This window comes from Acomys russatus, chromosome 2 (genome assembly GCF_903995435.1).
Source record: "Acomys russatus chromosome 2, mAcoRus1.1, whole genome shotgun sequence".
NCBI classification, from domain to species: Eukaryota; Metazoa; Chordata; class Mammalia; order Rodentia; family Muridae; genus Acomys; species Acomys russatus.
In genome coordinates, this window is record NC_067138.1 from 33151370 (window position 1) to 33172605 (window position 21236).

Genomic DNA, 21236 nt, shown 5'->3' on the forward strand with positions numbered 1-21236 from the left:
ATAATTACAGAAGAGACACCCAAACACCTCCAGCCTCCTACGTTCGCGCGGCGCTGGACACCCCTCGCGGTGGCCGGGGGTCACTACGGGCTCCGGGCCTCGGCTTCCTGCCCCAGGGCGGCGCACCGCAGCTTCGGGAAGGTGCTGCGCGGAAACGTGGCACGGTCTGCACCCGCGCCCGAGAGCTTGCAACAACCGGCCAGAGAGGCTGCGGCGGTCGCGCACCGGGACCGGCACCGGCCCGCTGCGCCGGCGCCCCGCAGGACGGGAAGGGGCGGCCGCCCGCGCTGCGCCGCCCCCTTCTCTCGGCCTCTCCGCGGCCTCCGCCACCCCGGCCGAATTCTTGCATAAATTATGCCAGGCGCGCCTGACGTCAGGTGGCGGCGCGCGGGCGCGGGCGCGGCGCGGAGGGAGCCGGTCGCGGGCGCGCGCGGCCCCGGAGGCTCGTGCGCGTGGCGTGCAGGGCGCGCGCAGGCGCTGGCGTGCTGGGGCCGCGGCGGCGGCGGCGGCGGCGGCAGCGGTGGCGGCGGCGGCGCGGGGGTTGAGCCGTGGTGGTGCGGACGCGCTCGTGCTCGGGAACTATCGGATTAAACTTGAATCGAGTGGAATTACACAAAGGAGCGCCGCGGAGGAGGCGGCCCGGGGACCCGGAGACCCCGCAACTCGCCAGAGCCCCGTCCGCGCGCGGCCAACTCCGCGTCCGTGGATCAACCCCCGGCCGCGGCCGCCGAGCCAACTCCGGAGCCGCTCTGCGTTTTGTTCCCCACGGCGCGCGGTGGCGGATCAGCCGGAGCGAACGAGCGAGCCGGTAAGCGAAGACTTCCCCGGCGCCCCCGGGAGGGGCGGCGGCAGGAAACCGTGCCGGGCCGGGCCGCGGCCGCGCGGAGTTGCGAGCGGGGAGTTGGGCGTGTGCGGGGCGCGGGGAGAGGTGCGCGGGGGCCGCGGTCAGCAGGAGCGCAGCGCCACCGGCCCGGTCGCTGCCCGCGGGGCCCGAACCCGCTGCCCGAGCGCCGCCCGGCGCCCCAACTTTTGCCTGCGTCCGCGGGGCCGGCGGCGGCGGGGGCGCGCGGGGCGGCCGAGGGTCACTTCCTCGCATGTAAATGGCTTTTTGTTGTGCTGCCGGCGTCGGGGGGGACGGGGACAGGAGGGAGCGTGTCTGCGCGCTGGGGAGCGCGAGCGCGTTTCCTCCCGCCGGCACCGAGCACGAGTTGCCGGCTGCGTTCGAGAGAAAAGGGAAGGAGGAAAAAGTTGGGCTCCAACTCCGGCGCGAGCGGCGGCGGGCGCGCGGGCGCGGGGCGCTGAGCGCGGGGCTCGGGGACGGCGGCGCCCCCCGCTTCGCCCCCGCCCCCCGCTCCGGCCCGACCACGCCGCGCTCGCTGGGAGCGGCGGCCGCACCGGCGCGAACAAAGTGCGTCCCTGCGGGCGCGGCGGCGCCAGCCCGCGCGGGGACGGCCACTGGCGAGGTGGGTCGGCGGCAGGGAAAGTGCGCGGGGCGCCGCGTGGGGCGGGGGCGGGGGCGGCGCGAACACGCGGCGCGGGGGGCGTCCCGAGCCCAGTCGGTGGCGGCGGCGGCCGCGGAGTTCCGAGCCCGCAGCCAGGGGTTTCTGGGGCTCCCCGGTGGCTCCCAAGTGCGCGAGGACGAGAAGAAAGGGAGCCGGGCCGGGGCCAGCGCGGGCGGGCGACCGGGGGACCCCACCTTGCCGAGCTGGCCCGGCCGCCGGCGGCGGCATAATAGCGACTTTAATCCGCGATCCCAACTCGCGTCCTCGCTCCCCTCCCCCAGGCTTGTCGGGGGTCCGGGCGGGGGCGGGGGGTCGCCAGGTGGCCCCGGAGCGGCGGGGTTGCGCGGTGCCCCCGTAGAGAGCCGGCTCCGAGCGCGAGCGGCCGAGGTGGCTGGAGGCCGAGCGGTCAGCGGGAGAGGAAGGAGGGTGGCGAGGAACGCGTTGTTTGTTTGCTTCGCACCGGGGACAGGGCTCGTTGGGGGCGCGGGCGGGGCGCGGCGGGGCGCGGTGCGGGGTGGGCGAGGCGGCGCGGGGAGAGCGGCCCGGGGAGGGGGCCACCGGCTGGCGGGGGCGGGGGACTGGTCAGGAGGCTCCGGGGAAGGGGCCGCTGGCCCCGAGCAGCCATCATTCCCGAGCCGCCTTTCTCCGGATGGCTCTGCCTCGAGGAGCCCCGCGCCGTGGGAGCGCACCCCAAACTCCGGCCAGGCAGCCCGCTTTGTGAGCGCCCCCGTGGAGCGGGCGGCCCGGGGAGTGCTCTGGCCCGGCAGCAGGGTTCTCCCCGGAGGTCACTTTTAGAGACTGTTCACGCCTTGGTTTTAAACTAGTTTTTTTTTTTTTTTTTTCTCTCTTCTTCTGAACAGACAATGGACAAAAGAAAAGTAGCAACCCACATGGAGAGTTTCCTTTGAATTGCTAGAATTAGATACACTGTCCAGCTCTCCACTTGCTAAGTATACTTTTTAGTTTCCCATTGTATATTATCTAACAAATCGATTTAAATAACTTACTTAAACTGTGTCTATCCTCTAAGCTGGATCTCTGGCATATATTAAATAATTATTTTAAAATAATTTTGTGAGAGCCCTGGTTATTCTTTGTATTTTTTAATTTTAAATTGAAGTCATCTTTGCTGTGGGTGACACCTTCTTAAGGGGCTCACTGCTACTTTCTCTCAATTCTCTTTCAGTAGGAGGGAGAATACTCATCATTCGTGTGGTAATCTACGGGAGAAAAATATATCTTTTTATTTCCTCACAGATTTGTTCTAACGATGACAAAAAAAAAAAAAAAAATCTTTGTGGCGATGACCCAGCAGCTCCGTACCTGATTTATTCCAGTTATAATTACGTTTCGATTACAATAATGTCCGAGAAATAACTTGAGCAGTGGTTTTTATGAAGTTGGGTCCTCCCCCAGCCCCCAGAGTACATCTGTCGCGCAGTGTTTTTGTCTCGCTGTTGCACAACAGAAAGCCCTCCAGTCTTTCCCCTAAAATGGCAGCTTTCATTTGACTGGGGCCCATTCATTGACAACGATAATAAAGAGGCTGAAAGCTAGATGCTTGGGGCACAGAGGACTAGGATTGCCTTTCTAGGTGATAAGTAGGAGACATTTTAAGTCTTTCAGTTTGCTTATGAAAAGTTTATTTTCCCTGAAAAACTGCAAGGAAAAAAAAAAAAAAAAGGAACAGTAAAAGGAAAAATTGGAAATGGGAAAGGACTTGATCAGCAAATTTTAGGAGCTATTTAAAATGGAAAAAAAAATTTTTTTTCTTTTTGTCCACTGAGTGAATATGGCATTTCCCTTTCCCTCTTTCTGGTAATCTGCTGATTAAGGGACATAATGAATTTTTGACAGGCTTGTAACAGGTGAATTTCCTCAGTGTGACACTTCATATTTGAGATGTTTCCTGCAAGTGTGTGTTTGGATTATTTATATTTTCTCAGTATTCTTGGCGCCCCCCTCTCAATCTGGGCAGATTGGTAAATTTGAGGTTTATGAATTTTATCCCATGTTTATGCTTTCAAAGTTCAAAGAATTTCTAGATTTAAAAAAAAAAAAAACCTCATGAATTCCAAGCTCTGGTTATACTGGCTTAATCAGCGGAATTATTTTGACATCAGTTTTAAAAGTGATTCCCTTTTCTGTGTCCTTACCACAGAGGACAGAATAAAGAAATATAGTGTTATGTAGATGGTAGTTAAATTTCAACCTTCCTCCACCTCCCTTCTCTCTCTCCCAGTGCTTGAGGTTGAAAATATAGATGCCAGTATTAATGTAGTCAGGAACTTGGTGTTAACATAGCACTTTTATGGATTCATCTAGGCTTGGTCTAGTTTTTAATCAGCTTGACTTATGGACAGTTACCAATATTTTTTCCGTAAGTAGTGTTTTCTGTTAGCCTTGCTTTTACTGAGGTAAGCATGGTGCAGTTAAATTCCCTTAGGATTTTAAACGTGAAGGAAACATTGCATCCTTTCTGCACACGGATGCAAACTCAGGAGCTAAGTAAGTGCTCACAGGCTTCCAGCATGGAACAGGCATACACTTGTCTGTGCATCTGCTGTGTGACCCATAGTGCAGCTTGGGAGCCAGGACTGGGACAGTTTTTCTCAAACCTGGAATTATGATATTTCATATGCTGTATATGATCAAGTTTGCTTGCCATTTGATTACCTTCCATTTAGCTAATTTTTATTCCGTCTGTGCAAGCCTTCCACTGTGGAACTCTGTGTAAGAGGCAGCACTTCCCCTCTGAGAGTTTATCTTCCAGCAGCAGAGAGGCTGCTTACTGCTTGTCTTGACTCTCAGGCGAGCCATAGAGGTGGTGAGGTTCTTTCTTTCTTCACCATCCAGATAGAGCCTTGTGGTTTCATAGTAGTCAGACACCTTGGCCGTCTTAGAAACAACTCCTAGAAATAAGGTATCATGAGAATGAAAATGCTAAGTCAGGGCTGAAGAAAGTGTGTAACTGAAAAAGAATGGCTCCTAAAAGTTGTCTTTAAAGTGATTAATCCCCAAATTCAGGTGGTTTCACAGGAAAGACATGCCCAGGCACAGGCATGGCTAAATGCAGTGACAACATTGGGGAGAGCGTTTGAAAGGCACTGCTGTGACTGAAGGAACGAACATATTGGTCCTCCCTGGCCCTGAATTGTCTTACAGACACATTTTGTATGTCATTTAGAAGAGGTATTCTTTTGTGCCTTTTAAAAATTAGAACTTTAGTGTTGTTGTTTCTTCACTGGTTTCTAAAGCCGTTAGAACCTTTAGTTTGGAAGATAAAGTAGTAGTCCTCTTTCTTGAAAAAACTGTTCAGTCTTCTAAAAACCTTGACGATTGAAGATGACTGGTGGTGTTTAAAGTTCAAAAATTGGGAGTAAATGATTACATGTTTCTTTTCTATAAAATACAAAGATGTGTTGGCCTGCATCACCCAGGTTGCAGATATGGCTGAAGTTCACAGTGGATTATGGTGGGAGTCAAGAGCAAGACGGATAGTTAAAACTACTGATTGTTGTTGTTGTTATGATTTTGAGACAGGGTTTCTCTGTGTAGCCTTGGCTGTCCTGGACTCACTTTGTAAACCAGGCTGGCCTCAAACTCACAGCGATCCGCCTGCCTCTGCCTCCTGAGTGCTGGGATTAAAGGCGGACACCACCATGCCCAGCAGTAATATATTAAATTTTTAAGTGAAATGAGCTGGGTTATAATAGAAGGCAGTGATCATACAGACACTGTCACACAGGATTTAATCTTACAGTCACTTGAGCCTGCAGATATTTAGAGTGTGAGGCCTTCAAAAGGCTGCTGAACTTCCTCCCTTCATAGATTGAAAAATTTAGAGGCAGGAGATTAATTAAATGAGCTGCCTCTAGCTGGCCATGCAGTCAGTGCAGCACTCTCCCCAGGCCTTCCCGTCTCTCAGGTGCCCAGTATGGTGTGCTGTGTGGGAGAGGTGTGAGGCTCATGGGCCTGACAACCTGTTAGCTCCAGGAGAGTTGGGCTCCTCTTCATGGAGGGACTTGAGAGTGCCTTCTTTCTTCAGAGTTCTGAAGCATATGAGCACAAGGCCCCTAAGGGCTCTCCTGAATCAGTGGTGGTTTGTTCCGCTGTGGTAGGTTCCCCCCACCGCCATGATTATCTATTTTGAAAAAGGCAGAGATAATTATTTCAACGTTTGATTACTGTTTTCAGTGTCGAGTCATGTGTTCACCACCCTAACTAGATGCTGTACTGTTTACTTGTCAGGCTTGGCAAACACGAATGTTCTCTCAGAAGGTTGTTTGTTGTTGTTGTTGTTGTGTGTGTATGTGTGTAGATGTGTGTGTGGGTGTCTGTTTTGTCTCTCTCAGAAGGTTGGTTGTTGTTGTTGTTGTGTGTGTATGTGTGTAGATGTGTGTGTGGGTGTCTGTTTTGTCTCTCTCAGAAGGTAGTTTGTTGTTGTTGTTGTGTGTTATGTGTGTAGATGTGTGTGTGGGTGTCTGTTTTGTCTCTCTCAGAAGGTAGTTTGTTGTTGTTGTTGTGTGTTATGTGTGTAGATGTGTGTGTAGGTGTCTGTTTTGTCTTTACTTGAGAATAGGAAGCATTATTTTAGTGGAGAGACATTTGCAGGTAAAGGTTGATTGGTTGTCAGGTGTGTTGGTGACTGCTAATGTAGGTAGGATTAGGTAGATATTTTCTCAGTGGCCCTTTGAGCCTCGTGCTGCCTGTGTAGGCAACAGGCTTGGCTTTCCTAGCAAGTGAATATGGACTCTGCTTAGGCTTCCTGTTCTGTTTTTGATTCAGCTGCTTTTGGGTGCTTACTGCCCGAAAGGTGCAGTCGTACAGACCAGAAACACAGCGGTGACATGAGACGACTTGGTAGAGCTTCAAAAGACAAAGCTGCTGTGAGGTTTGCTGCTGCGTAGTGGACGCTGGGAAGACAGTGGTTATTACTGAAACTCCCACTGTTGAGAGATGGCATTGGCGTCACCATCCATACGTTGGTGTAGAGGAAAGCCTGAGGATGTGAAAGAGAGTAGTGCCCTTTGCCCTGGGGGAGGTTGCAGGTTTAGGCCATCTCAGAGCTTTGGGATGAGACCCTAGGGAAAGCGGCATCCAGCTAGGTAGGGCAGCATTGACAAGGTGTGGAACTTGGGATTTTTGAAGAACACTGTGCGACTGAGTGTTAAGCATTATTGACATGAACTGAATTGGGATGACACGAGTGGGTAGCTGGGTGGAAGGAGAACAGAAGAATTGTGGGCAATAGCCAGTCTGCTTTTGTTGGAAGATGGACGAGTCCTGGAAGAGAGGTCTCTGGGGATGCCAGGTTCTAGCACATTGTTTCCTTGGCTGGCTGGTGATGCTATTCGTGGAGGCAGTGGGCACCTGACTGGACGGCACATGAGGAAGAAGGCCATGAGTTCTTTGAGCATATGACTGAGATCACTGATAGTGCCTGTGGGTTGGGTAATGTTGTAACCTCCTTTCCACTGTTAGTGGTATTCCAGACTTTTCAAGCATAAGCTACTACTTTCGCCTTGCAGATGTTAGTAAGCCCACTGGGGATTGCTGGCAAGCTCAGGGTATGGGAGGAGGTGGTCACCATTGCAGCTGGCCTAATGTGTAGCATTTTTCTGTTACTAGCCTAACATGTAGTGCTCTGGAGGAGTTGGCTTCTCAGAGGCTGAGCACGGATCCTGTGGTAACCAGACTTGGCCACATTTGCCCTTCTGTGTCTTCTCTTCTGGAAGCTCTTTCTAGTTGCTTGTTATGTATTCAGACAGGGTCCTTGGGCTTCCAGGAGATAGCTTGTGGGTGCCATGCGCTTTCAGTGCCGTGTTTCTCACTTGGAGGGAGTTAATTGTGTTGAGACAGTTGGGTCCTACGTGGGTGTTGTAGAAATGAATATATTATTTAAATAATTGGGGGAAAAATAACAGCCTTGGCCTGAATACTTACCTGGTGTTTAGTGGAGTATGTACAAACCAGTTTAATATGTAAATTATCTTCAAAGATACTTTGTTCACTTGTAGAAAGTGGATTACTCAACATGGTTGCTGGTGGCAGAGGAGAGGTGTTGATTGACAAACCCAGAAAAGCTTCTGAATGGTGGATTTTAATAATATATGAGCTAACAAATTATGAAGTTCTGTATTTTATTTTTTGTCTGCAAATTAATATGGTCTCCTTTGAAGTTAGTGTCTTTGTGTGAGGGTCTCTTAGTATAACATTCAATGCTCTGACCAACATTTCAGATGCCCTTTGCCAGCTCTTTGGTGGGAGTGCATTGCTGGTACTATTTTTCCAGCTTCCCAGTTTCATTTTTTTAAAAATTCATTTGTCTTAAATTTATCTTTTTATTTTATGTGCATTGATGTTTTGCCGGCATGTATGTAAACTGCCATGTGGGTGCTGAGAATTGAACCCAGGTCCTCTGGAAGAGCAGCTGGTGTTCCTAACTGAGCTCTCTCTCCCGTTCCTTTAGCTTCAGGTTTACAAAATCCCTTTAAGGTGCCTCCTTTTGATTGGTTAAGTCAGTGTTTCTGAGGCTGGAGAGGTCATAGCTGCCTGAGTTGTAGGTAATGGAAAGGTGCTTGCAGACTCCTGCAGTGTGGACTTTAGGGGGCTCATGAAGTGACTGTGTCCTTAGGGGCTGCCTCTCCTCCACTTCGGGGCGACTCAGGAGGCAGCAGAGGTCACACGGTGGGTTTGAGTTTTACACCATGTATTTATTTTATCAGTACAGGGTCAGGCATAGAGTTGCTGCTACTGAGAGATGGCAGATGACATGAGCTTCTACCCCAGCCTTTCTGTGGAGAACCTGCTAGGATGTGTGAACGTTAGTGTGCAGCCTTTTCTTGGGAACTTCATCTTAAAACAGTCAGACTGGCAATGTGCCTGATAAGTAAGGACTGTAGCTACCTTGCTAATGGTTGTTCTTCCTAATTCTGCAGCAGTTTGGGGGACTACTGTAACCTTTAAGGGGTGCGCTGTCTCCCCTGTTTCTTTTTTTCTGGGAGAGACTGGGATATTGTAGAAATCTGTTTTGTTGATATTTAACACAACTATATGTGTGCATTATTTAAACACACCTAAAACCCATTAAGTATGTTTAACATGAGCAGGTAAACAATGAGATGTCCTTTCAAGAATAATAAAGCATATATTTAGCTTCCAAGGCAGGGCTTGCTAGTGTTCTAAGTGGTGACAGTCAGTTTCAGCATAGTTCTACAACAAGAATATGCCTTAAAATCAGACGTATTTTTTTCAGTGTGTGGGCCTGGCAATTACTTTATGTATGGGTGGGGCTGTGCACTGTTAACCATTGATCTTTAGAGGCAACTTACAAGTCTCCATTATGGTAGTTTGTATATTCTTATGTACTTCATCTGGTTTTTGTTTTATTCAGTTTGAGGTATGTAGATCATGCCAGAAAGGTCATGCCAACCTCCTGGGAGTTTCAAAGTCTTGATTAGATTGTGTGTTGGGCATTGAAAAAGGCAAAGAACAAGATACTTTAAAAAATAACAATGATCATAATAACAATAATTAAAATAGTGTGTGTGTGTATGTGTGTGTGTGTGTTTGTGTACTTGTATCACAGCATGTGTGTAGAGGTCAGAGAACAACCTGTGGGAGTCTAGGACTTTACGTAGTAAGCACCATAGCCTGTGCTGCTTAAATGGGTCTTTCAATTACTCATCAGGAACAACTCCCAATGTTAGGTGGCGTTATCTGCGTTTTGCAGCCGAGATGACTGAGGCTCAAGAGTTTAAGCTCCATGGCGGCATCCCACTGCAGTCTGTGGTGGAGGAGCATGAATCCTGATTGGCTAGATTCGAGAATCTGCTTGCATAGCATTTTAGCTAATAATGGCACCCAGACCAGATTTACTTGTGTGAAATAAGAAAAGGTGCTTTAGGGCTGGAAAGATGGCTCAGTGGCTAAGAATGCTGGATGCTCTTCCAGAGGACCCGGGTTCAATTCCCAGCACACACATGGTAGCATATAGCTCTCTGTAATTCTAATTCCAGGGGAATCTGATACCCTCAGACAGACAGACAGACAGGCATATGGACAAAACACCAATCAATGCTCTAAAAAAAAAAAAAAACAAAACATTATTGAAAAAGAAAGAAAAAGTGCTTTAAAAGTACAAGCAACACCCTACAAGCACATATCTTATTTTTCTGCTGGATTTTGCCAGCCTGAGCTGTTTCCGTCCATACTGCTTAGTTGCACTTGTATTTGTGGCATCTGGATCTTCAGAGTCTGTGCTTTTCACCCCCAAGACACTTCCTCTCAGTGGAGAGGAAAACACTTGTGGCGGCCATACATACATACCCTGTAGTGGCTGGAAACTTGACCTCTTACGCCAGAAAGACTAGGTATGAATCATAAAAATGGAGATTCTGATAGTGACCCACCTGAGGCTATGGTGAGATGAAGTGGTGGGCACTCACTCTGCCAGAAGCATGTGGTAAAGCAATAGGGTGAGCAGTTGTTATTTTTACCAGCTGACCTTTAGCCACTGAACCCATCAAGCCATGTGTCTTAAGCTTAAAAATGTTACATTTATTTATTGTGTATGTGTACGTATGTGTGCCTGTGGAGGTCTGAGGGCAACTTGTAGGAGTTGGTTCTCTCTCTTTCCACCATGTGAGTCCCGGGAATTCAAACAGGGCGTCAAGTCTGGCACTTGTTAATGCCTGAACTCTCGTCTTTGATTTTGTTCCCAAGGTTCCCAAGATGATCATCTTAAATGAGCAGACAGGAAGGAGCGGCCTGCAGTGGGGACGGGCTCCGCAGGTTTCACTTTCCCTTAGACTAGACATTTGAGAGTCCATACTTGCACGCACCTTTACCCAGCAGGAAGGCCAGATGGTGGTTACCTGAGCCTGCCGCTGTTGGTTACACAAAAGTGACTGCAAAGTCTCTGGTTCTGAAAGGGACCGTGCCAGGGAGGCGTCCTCGCCAGCTTCCCCAGCAGGCTCTGCTTTGAGTTATGGATGCCTTTCTAGACAACTAACTGTTCCTTCTTCCTCCTTGACTGGCCGTTACTCTTTATGGCCAGTGATCTGGGCAGAGCCAATCAGTTCTGAAGTGTAAAATGTCTGGTTCTGTCAGAGACCCAAGTCCACAGGAACACTGAGTCCTTCAGTCTCAGAACACAGACCTTCTCATTTCCAGACTTCTGACTTTCAGGCGAGGAAGGGATTAAACAGAGAATAAGCTTATGGCTGGAGCTTGGAACATGAACGGCAGCTAGACTCTGAGGAAACCGGTTCAGGAAAGATGGGACTCAGTGAAGCTCCCAGAGAATTATCCTGCTGCTTTGACCGGGACAGCAGTTGAAAGTTCTTAAAAGAAAACTAGTGATTCAAGGGGCTGATCCAAATAGCTGACGTTTATGGAGCATGGACTTGACTCATTAGCATTTTACAAAGCCGTCTACACAGGCAGTTCTCAACTGGATCCTGAAGTAGGATTAGGGAGAATGCGGAGGTAGTAACAGTAATTGTCATTTTATAGGGGGATGGAATGTAGTTTTAGAGATCGTTGAATATAATTTTCCAAGTTCACAGGTATTTAATGGGTCCCGTTGACTAGAGTCAGGACAGGTACACTTGCCTCCTCTGTTAGAAAGAGCTCTGGATGCCCTTATCAGAGCAGTACGGATATTAGAAAGATATGAGAAATAGGCTGAGACCTTGTGCGCCTTCACTTTCTAGAAAAGTTTCTAGAGAGAAACAGAGGCTGCAAGTTGCCTATTAACGGCTTATAGTGTGTGAGGCCCCCTCTCCTCAGATGTCATATCTTATCAGTTCCAGACAGTTCAACCTGAAAGACGCAGCCTCATCACAAAACGTACTGTGTGCCAGAGTGGTCCTTGCTGCTCAGTCCAAGACAGTCACAGCAGTGAATTATTTAGCTCATTGCAGTATGGTTTCCTGTCCCAGGTACAATCCACTGGGCATCTTTTTCTCACTGCTCATGGAAGAGTTCACCAGGATGCCACAAGGCTCGCAGTTACAGTGCTTTGTCATTCTGGTCCTTTGTATGGACATCGCCTTGTGTGGGTACGGAGCCTCAGAAATAACCTGCAGACTGTGTCTGCTAACACACAAGGCTAACAGACCATCCCTACAACCTTACACACAGCTCAAGACAGTGCTGCCATTCCGTCTTGGAGGGATTTCACATATAGTGGTCCCAAAGCATCATATTACCCAGTGATGTGATAGCCAATTTTGTGTAAATATACCTTAGACTGCTCACAAAATGCCGTCAAGTAAGGAAGCAGCTTGCTAAATGTATCCTCGTTGCTAAGGGACACCTAGCACTTGTATAGGTGCCTGTAGAGTTGAGATGTGTAAGTCTGTAGACTTGTGCGTTGTGGGGTGTTTTCCTTGCCAGCAGATTTTTAAAAGGACTGATAAAATCTTGAGTGGTGCTACTTAACTTCTTTCCCAAGTGAAAATCATGTATTCCAGGCCTGGTAAGATGGCTCTTAGAGTAAAGGCACTTGCTGCCCACCCTAATGACTTCAGTTCAGTTCCTGGGAACCACATGAAAGAGAAAGTAGATTACTACAAGTTGTGATCCCCACATATATGCCATGGTATGTGCACAAAAAGTTAAAAAAAAACTCTCATGGTGTACTTCTAGCTTTTGTACATTTATAGGACTGTCCTTTAGGATCGAATACATTGATTTTTCTGGTTAAAACATGTATTTGTGGTACCCTTAAATTTTTAATTTTGGGGGATGGGTGTGGTGGTGCAAACCTTTAATTTCAGCAGTTGGGAGGCAGAGGCAGGGGGATCTTTGTGAGTTCGAGGCCAGACTGGTCTACAAAGTGAGTCCAGGACAGCCAAGGCTACCCAGAGAAACCTTGCCTCAAAAAACAACCAACCAAACAAAAACCAAAAAAAAAAAAAAAAAAAAAAAAAAATCTTTGGTTAGAGAAATGGTTCAGTGGTTAAGAGCACTGACTGTTCTTCCAGAGAACCCAGGTTCAACTCCCAGCACCCACACAGCAGCTCATAGATGTTTGTAACTTAAGGATCCTGTACCTTCAGACGTATGTGTAGACAAAACACCAATGTGCATAAAATAAAAATAAATTACTTAAAAAGTTAATCTTTGTTTCAGGAGTATTGATTTTTCAGAGTTCTATTTACCCAAATTAGTATTTATCCTTACCACTTTCCCACCTATTAAAAAACAATTAAATAGGAGCTGCAGAGATGGTTCAGCAGTTAAGATCAATGGCCGCTCTTGAGGACCAACGCTCTTGAGGACCTTGGCTTCATTTCCAAGGGACCCAATGGTTTCTTCTGGCTCTGTGGGTACCAAGCATGCAGATGTTGTACACACATGCAGGCAAAACATGCATATACAAAAGATAAAAATAAATCTATAAAAAAATAAAAAAGCTTCCTGAGGATAGACTAGGATGCTAAGAGTCACTGTGTTTAGCTGTGAGTGCCCAGCAGAAAAGGGAAAACTTTGTACTAGCGAATACACTAATAAGGACAAAAACGGAATGCAATGACTTTTTTTTTTGTTTGTTTGTTTTGTTTTTGGTTTTTGGTTTTCGGTTTTCTGAGACATGGTTTCTCTGTGTAGTCTTGGCTGTCCTGGACCTGCTTTGTAGACCAGGCTGGCCTCAAACTCACATTGATCCACCTCTGCCTCCCAAGTGATGGGATTACAGACGTATGCCACCACGCCTGGCAATTTCTTGACAATTTTTAAGCACACAGGAGGAGCCTTAGCTGTAGTTGAGATCTGGTGGCTGGCTCTGCTGCTATGCTTCATTCGATTACTCTAGCTTTTGGATGACCAGTCTTTCAAGGTAAAGGATGAGTGGCTAGTCTTTCCGGGAGTCACAGAAATTCAGGCTTGTTCATACCTTGGAGAGTGGCTGTCATTTGACGGTCTTTCTCCATAGCTCAGTATTTGAGGAATCAGAGATGAGCTCACATCGTTGGGGTCACCCTTTCCGGGTCACAACATAGTCTTCACACCAGTCCTACCTTTATGAGGCAGAGCTGTAGAAGAACTGCCAGCCCGGCGACCGGTGAATTGCTCATTGATTTGACGGTTCCAGGAGGGGAGAAGGTCCCGAGAAGATGCTGCTTCAAGCCATTTAAAGCACGAGTTCAAATTCTTGTAAAAGTTGCCTATGTGTTTCTCACAAAAATGTAGGTGCTTTGTCTGCAAGACATCTTTATTGAATTAAAAACATTTGATGTGCCTTCTAAAGTCTGCATGTTTATTGGGTTGTTTCTGATGTGCTTCTGATAACTGGCCTTATCCAGGGCCTTGGTGAGAAGTCCCTTGGGGTCCTGAATCTTCTCCCATGCTGCCTCTGTTCACACACCTTTCTTCTCTGTTCTTTCCTGTATACTGAGGTTTGTTCCTGGCCTTTTCTTTGTTCTTTTCTTTTCTTTTTTTTCTTTTTTGGTTTTTCAAGACAGGGTTTCTCTGTGTAGCCTTGGCTGTCCTGGTCTCACTTTGTAGACCAGGCTGGCCTGGAACTCACATTGATCCACCTGCCGAGTGCTGGGATTAAAGGCTGTGCCACCACGCCCAGCACTCCTGGCCTTTTCTTAGGCTGGTCCAGGTTCATTAGTGTCAGCTCTGGTTGCCATTTGTAACCCCCAAGGCACCGCTAGAAGATCATTTGTTTTTTTTTTTTTTCTCAGTGTGTATACTTTGGAAAAGGAAAGGACTCAGGAAATGCAGTGTATAATTTGTTACAATGTATTTGGAATGTTGGGGGAGGGATGTTACTTTCTTACCTCCATGGGGGTAATTTGTGGCCATTCTCTGGGAAGCCATTAACATACAAGAGGAAAGTGAGCCGCAGGGTAAAGAGCTGTTAAACCAATGGCCCTACAGGATAAGTAACTGTTATTTATTAGTAAGTTTTATTCTCATTTCCTCCATGGCCTAATTAAGAATTTGTTTCAGGAGTAGTTCTGATGTGCGTGGTAAGTAGGGTGTATGCAAAGAGGATTTGGTAAGGAGCATCATCTATTGGGAGCAATGCACCCATTGAAAGCCAGCACGATGTGAAAACTACAACGTTTTCCAAAAAGAGCCTGTTAAACGTAGTCCAGTGAGTGGGCTAGTGCAGGGCTTGTTAGTGTAGTGCTGCTGGGGCAAGATGCTAATGTTCAAGTAGAGGAGAAGCTGTATCCTTTCAGTCTGAAGTGGACTGGTCATCCATCTCCTGATACTCGCTCTGGACCTTGGCGAGCAGGCTGTTGGGGTCCTGAGCCTTCCCTTATGCAGCCTCTGTTGGCATTCCTTCTTCCTGGACTAGGTGTTTTGCCCTTGGCCTTCTGTGGGTCAGACTCCATCTTTAGCATTCCAACCTGTCTACAAAGCATCATGGCTCCTCTTCCTGCTTGCAGAACAACGGCAGAAGCTCACTTTTGGCTCTTGTTCTGGATCTTAGGCTTTGCACCCACCCTGGCTGTCAGGCACAGGCTCAGGCCGCTGCTTAGCTGGGACTTAATACATCGGCAACACTCAATGTTCTGCTGGTGTCTGGGTCCCTGTGTCCCCCTTTCATCCCCTCCCACACCAATGCCTTTGAGAGTGTAGTTGCCCAGCACTCTTCTTTACATGGAGAGATGATCTATTTGGGGGGTGGGGGCTCCCTTGCTTCTTATTGCTTCTGCAGCAGGCATCTCCCTGACTTACACCTGTGCCCTGGAGACCTTGGCTCTGGAGTTGTGGAGATGGGCTCTGTGTGCTCCTGCAATCACAGAGCCAGCTGGCTTCAGCTCTGTGCCTCCGAGGAAGGGCTACGGGGCATCTTTCATGGATAAGGCTCCAAATGCAGCCGGCCAGGTATCATCACACAGAGGTTCCTTATCATAGGCATTGGGAGGTGGCCTCCGTGTGGCCCTTTTCCAGCTGGTTCAGAATGTGGGTAGGGACGAGGAGGTAAGTCACTGTGGCTCCATTGCCACAGTCCTGGCACCTGAGTGGAACATTGCTAACGTTTGGTTTTTATGGGTTAATCTAGTGGCCTGTGGAGCATCAATCACCATAGTGTTATATTTTAACATGGTATTAATAGGAAAATACTAGGCGATCCAGAGAAGAGCCACTTGCTGGAGTTAGTTGGTTCTAGGAATGATACGGTGTAGAGAGATGCTGGGGCTCTGGTCCCGTTGGCTAGTGGCCATAGTGCCCTAAAGAACTTGCCTTGTCAACAGGATTTTTAGGAATGGGCTTTAGCAGTCCAGGCCTATCCAAATTTGCACATGTGTGAGTTTCTGTATAGAGGTCCGTGATCCTGCCAGTTCTGCGAAGGGTATGAGTGAATCCAGAGGTGTGGCCATTAAGACTAAGAGAGAACTCTCTTCTCAGATTTATGTCTTTGAAGAGCAACTGGCAGTTTCTGTGTGGGACTTACAGCAAGATCTTTCTGGTATTTGGAAGCATGGGTATGCTTGGTGGAAACTGATTTTATGAGCTTCCAGAATTATGTGCCGAGTTGTAGGATGTTCTTGCTGACCTTTTGGTCTGACTTGACTGTTGTTGAAGGCGTGCTGGTGTAAAATTGTGATGGTGCATATCTCTGTGGGAGACACTGACAATGGCTCCCCTTCTTTGGGAGTGCAGGTTAACATGGATGATGAAGGGCACCATGCATGTGTGAGAGAAGTGCCAGGAGGGCATGCTGAGGTGTGGTCAGTGTGCTAGCGCTGAATCAGGAGGGTGACAGAGACACCCCTCTGATAGGATGGAGAAGGTAGTTCATAGTAATGTGAACAAAGTGATGAGTGGCACCAGCCACAGGTCCTGGTAAGAGCCAGAGAGACCATCCCGAACAGCCTGCAGGGGCCAGGCCAGGGATTTGTGTCCCGGTGCCCTCTCATGAGGGTGGCTTGCCTGGAGCCATGGCCCTTTGCAATGCTGCCCACTCTCCTCTCAGCCTTTAGTTCCAAGTGCCTACTTTGGGAGGCCTAGAGTGCTGGCCCCGGAGCAGGGCGGCAGGTTGGAGAGGTGGGGAGAGGGTTGGGCTGTGGTGCAACTGGAAGTTCAGCCTGGGTGAGGTCCTCACCAGGCTTACACGATGGAAATAGAGATGAAAGGTTAGTTTGGCAATGTGTGATGGATTGCATCCGAAGAGAGGCTAGAGGCAAAAAGGCAGAGGCTGTTGAAATAGCCCAGCCAGGAGGCTGTGGCGCTGTGGTGAGGGCAGGGGAAATGAGAGGGCAAGAGGAAGGCCTGCAGTCGGGAATGTGCGATGAGGGTAACCTGTGATTCCCAGGGACCTGGCTTGGAGTGGGGAATGGTACCCGAGTGTGTACTCTGAGAGTCAGGCTCCCCCGACTCCCTGGAAAACAGGAAGGAACCAGCCAGTCCTGTAGCCGGGGAGAGCTTAATCCATCACTTGCAGATTGTGGGAGTAATTTATGCTGGGCTTGATGGTACATGCCTGTAACTACAGCACTGCCTGTGGTTAGTCAGAAGGGTCAGCCTTGAGCTGGAGCCTAGCTTAGGCTACATCGAGAGACCCATTCTTTCTCAAAACATGCAACCCCATAATTATTATGGAAAATAATCCTTCTCTGACCAAACTGAGAACATTTAAAATATCTTCTTCCAGAGTGTGATGAGACCTTGCTACCTTATAATTGCCAGAAGTTAAAAACAAAACAAAAAACAAATCTAAACCTTTGGAAAGGCCATGTGTATAAGAAGATGTTTATAGATGGCCACAGCAGTGTGTCAGTCACCTGCCCGGAGAAGTGGTCTCAAGGCCTATCAGCTGTTACAAAGGAGCAGCCACACTGAGAAGTTAAGCAGGAGTTGTTTAATTTATGATGTCTCGTGTTAGAATTTATCGTGTAGACAGTGCAGTTCACACTGCGGGAAAGGAGAAGGCTTTAAAGAGTAGAGCACAAAACACTGTTAACTATGGTTAACTCATAATTGTAGGATGGTTTTAAGGACTTGGTGGCTCACTTAGCAGCTGTGACTCTGGAGTTGGCCAGCTCAGGTTTGAATCCTTATGAAGCTGTCTACTAGCTGTGGCTTTGGACAAACCACTAACTAGTTCCACGCATGAGGCAAGTCACATAATTCATTTAGGACTTTGTTTCTTCACCTGCACCTGGCAGTGGTGACAGCACATCATACGGATGGGGATTAATACAGCACTGCATCAAAATACTCTTAGTTTGCTTCTTGCAGTGTTAGCACTTAATAAATTAATTGAGCTGCAGCAGTTTTTATTTTACTATTTATTTTCTCACCTTTTACATTTATGATATGTTATATTGAGAGGATTGTAACATCAGAGAAGCCAAATGACACTCTATATGGAAGTTCACATTTTTTATAAATCACTTTTCTGGTATAAACAGGGAATCTTTTGTTTTAAAAATAAGTTTAACTAATCATTGTCCTGGGGAAAAAGAAATCCAACTTTATCTTACGTTTTTTTTTTATTTTATTTTACTTTTTTGAGACAGGCTTTTTCTATGTAGCTTTAGCTGTCCTGCTCGATTTGTAGACCAGCTGGCCTCAAACTCACAGAGATCTGCCTGTCTCTTGCCTCCTGAGTGCTGGGATTAAAGGCGTGTACCACCACACCTGGCTTTAAGGTTCTTTTTTCCCTTTCCCTTTTCTTTTTTTTCTTTTTCACCCCTTAGATTGGTTGGCAGCATTTGGAAATATTTTTCTTATCCGAAGAAATTTCCTTCTGCTGGTAATTGAATTTAAAAGACCTGCCTTCCCTGCTGTTTCTTACATCAAAAAACAAATACAAGCATTACCTTTTAAAGTTTCTACAGATGAGATATGAATTTGTATTATTAAGTGCATTTAGCGCTCAGGTTTCAGACCCTAGGACCGCTATCTCCTGTGTGTCTGCCTAACTTTAAGTATGTAAGCGTGGTTTTGATATGTGGGAGGTGGAGAAACCCTTGGATGAAAGATTCACTAAGTCTTGGCGGAAGTCCATGTAGGATGGGAGCAGAGGGTTACTGTCTTAGAATCGAGTCGTCTGTACTGGAGAAGCACCAGAGTCCGGGGAAGTCATTGAGGGCAACACAGATACACACAGGCGCAGGCAAACACACAATTACAAGCGCCGCGCATGCGCGCATGCATGCACGTGTGCGCGCATGTGCGTATGAGTGTGCACAGACGCGCACGCCACATACACATGCGTACGCACTTACACGTACTTACGTACGCACTTACACGTACTTACGCACGCACGCACACACGCGTCTTTTTCCCTACGTGGAGGGCAACAGCTTTTCTTTTAAAGTAGCTTCAGAGATTCTGTCTCCTTCAGAATGTTACCTCGGTTCACTCATTGGTTCACTTATTCGCTTACGAGGGAAACAGGAGTACGGGAAGAGAGCGGTGACAAGTTGATGTTGACTTTGAGTTAATCACCAGTAACCGAGCCAGTGGTTGCACAAATCCCAGGCCATAGAGTCTAGATAAAAACAGTTGTTTCATTTCTGTATTTCACTAAGTTTAAGAAAGTGTCAATTGCAAGATGTGTTTTTTTCTGCTGTATTAAAATATAAAAAAATTACCTGTTTCCTTTTTTTTGTTGTTGTTTTTTTTAGTTTTTAGTCTTGGCTGTCTTGGACTCACTTTGTAGACCAGGCTGGCCTCGAACTCACAGCGATCCGCCTGCCTCTGCCTCCCGAGTACTGGGATTAAAGGCATGTGCCACCATGCCCAGCCTTTTTTCCTATTTTTAAGTAATGATTTTTTTGTTCTTTATTTTTGTTTTTTGTTTTTTCGAGTCAGGGTTTCTCTTTGTAAGCCTTGTGGCTGTCCTGGACTTGCTTTGTAGACCAGGCTGGCCTTGAACTCACAGCCATCTGCCTGCCTCTGCCTCCTGAATGCTGAGATTAAAGGTGTGAGACACCACGCCCGGCTTAAGTAATGATTTTTTTTTTAGTTTGCAATAACTTTATTTTACATTTTTGCTTATGGAGTAAAAGAAAACAAACCTGATTGTATCTGAAATAGAAAATAAGCCAACATGTGTGTCACTTTAGTCACACCTGGCATGGCTTCTTACCAGTCCTGTCAGACGTAGCACACAGCACAGTACAGCATAGATGGGCTGACTTGCTACCGGATGACCCTGCTTGGCTACCAGACCTAACTCTGCCAGATGCTGTCAATACACCGAGTACCAAAGCAGTGTCACCAAGATTGTTTTGCCAAGAGTGATGCCAAACTCTTAGAATTAACAGTAAAGCAAGAAGTCAGGCGTCGTGGTGCACACCTTTAATCCCAGCACTCAGGAGGCAGAGGCAGGCGGATCGCTGTGAGTTCAAGGCCAGCCTGGTCTACAAAGGGAGTCCAGGACAGCCAAGGCTAACACAAAAAGACCCTGTCTCAAACAATCAAACAAAACAAAAACAGTAAAGCAAGAAATAAACTGCTATAGCCACTGTGAAGAAGTTATCTGACTGTTGGTGCAGGGCTTTAGAATTACCTACATTGTACATAAGGTAGGAAAACAGTTCCTGTCTGTCACTTTAAAATCAATTACTCATGGCTAGGCATGATGGCACACACCTTTAATTGCAGCACTTGAGTGGCAGAGGCAGGATCTGCGAGTTTGAGGCCAGCCTGGTCTACAATGTGAGTCCAGGACATCCAGGGCTCTGTTACACAGAGAAACTCTGTCTTGGAAAAAAAAAAAAAAAAAACCAAAATAAATAAAACACACACGAAATACAAAGCAAGAGGGGGCCCCTCAGCTTTTGTCCCTTGGATAACCTGAGAGGACTGCTAATGTGTTAAGAACATAGGGTTGAGAGATAGCAGCAGCATGGGGACCTGGGTTCGAATCCTTAGCACCCGTGTGAACAGCCAGGCACGGTTGTTCCTGTCTGTAGCTTAGCACTGCAAGGCGAGACAGGTTGCAAGGACCTGATGGCTAGCCAGCCTAGCTACCTTCTGGTTAGAGTGAGACCCAGTGAAAAGGCAAGAAAGGAGAGTAGCAGAGAAAGGGCCTGCCTTGCAGCTTCTGTGTGTGTCCACACGGGCATGTGTGTGTACCTGCATACGGATGTGACTATGCCCCCTTATAGCAGCCCCGCCCCATAGGGTAGCTCATTCCCTACAGACTCAAGTGTACTGTAGTGGCAGTAGCCACAGAGAATGATTTCATGTAGAACGATAGCCATTTGAAGATTTTGAAAATGTCTAATTAGAGGTTGTAAAAGAATACATGGCCTAAGTGCTTGAGCAGAAAGCTGCCTGGGCTCAAAGCGTGAGCTTGGATTCTTTCTGCCTGACGACTTTGCTGTTGTAGTTTGGCTGCAGTTTGCTTGTGTATAAGCAAGGTAGTGAATAGGTACTGCCTTCTTCATGTCTGGCCTATGCTAAATGCTCATGTAAATTATATATACGAATGTTCATATATGTTGCATATGAGCATATATAGTAACGTCAGAATAACAACATACACTAATGCTCATCATATGGGTTAATGTTCATTGGGCCGAATGCTCTGACAATTGCTTTGGTTGTCAGTGACCAGAGCATACTCTGTGGAGGTGGAGAATTGCTGGGCCTGTGTCCTCGGGAGGCCTGGAGCTTCTGGTAAGATGGCCCGCTCTACCTGTCAGGTACTGACATAAGCAGTGCACGATGAGAGTGTTCTTGAAGAGAGTTGAGTGAGCTTGTGCTAACCACCCATAGAACCCCATGCTGTGAGCGTCTTTT

General features: G+C 47.7%; 1 protein-coding gene across 1 annotated transcript in view; it reads left to right on the forward strand.

Annotated features, from left to right (window-relative positions):
* The first annotated feature begins 662 nt into the window (after nucleotides 1-662).
* The window catches only part of Chd7 (chromodomain helicase DNA binding protein 7), a 185092-nt gene continuing 164518 nt past the window's right edge, over nucleotides 663-21236 (forward strand). The window contains exon 1 of the mRNA XM_051160028.1: nucleotides 663-808. The gene's annotated coding sequence lies outside the window, so the exon portion shown is untranslated. The remainder of the gene's footprint in view (nucleotides 809-21236) is intronic.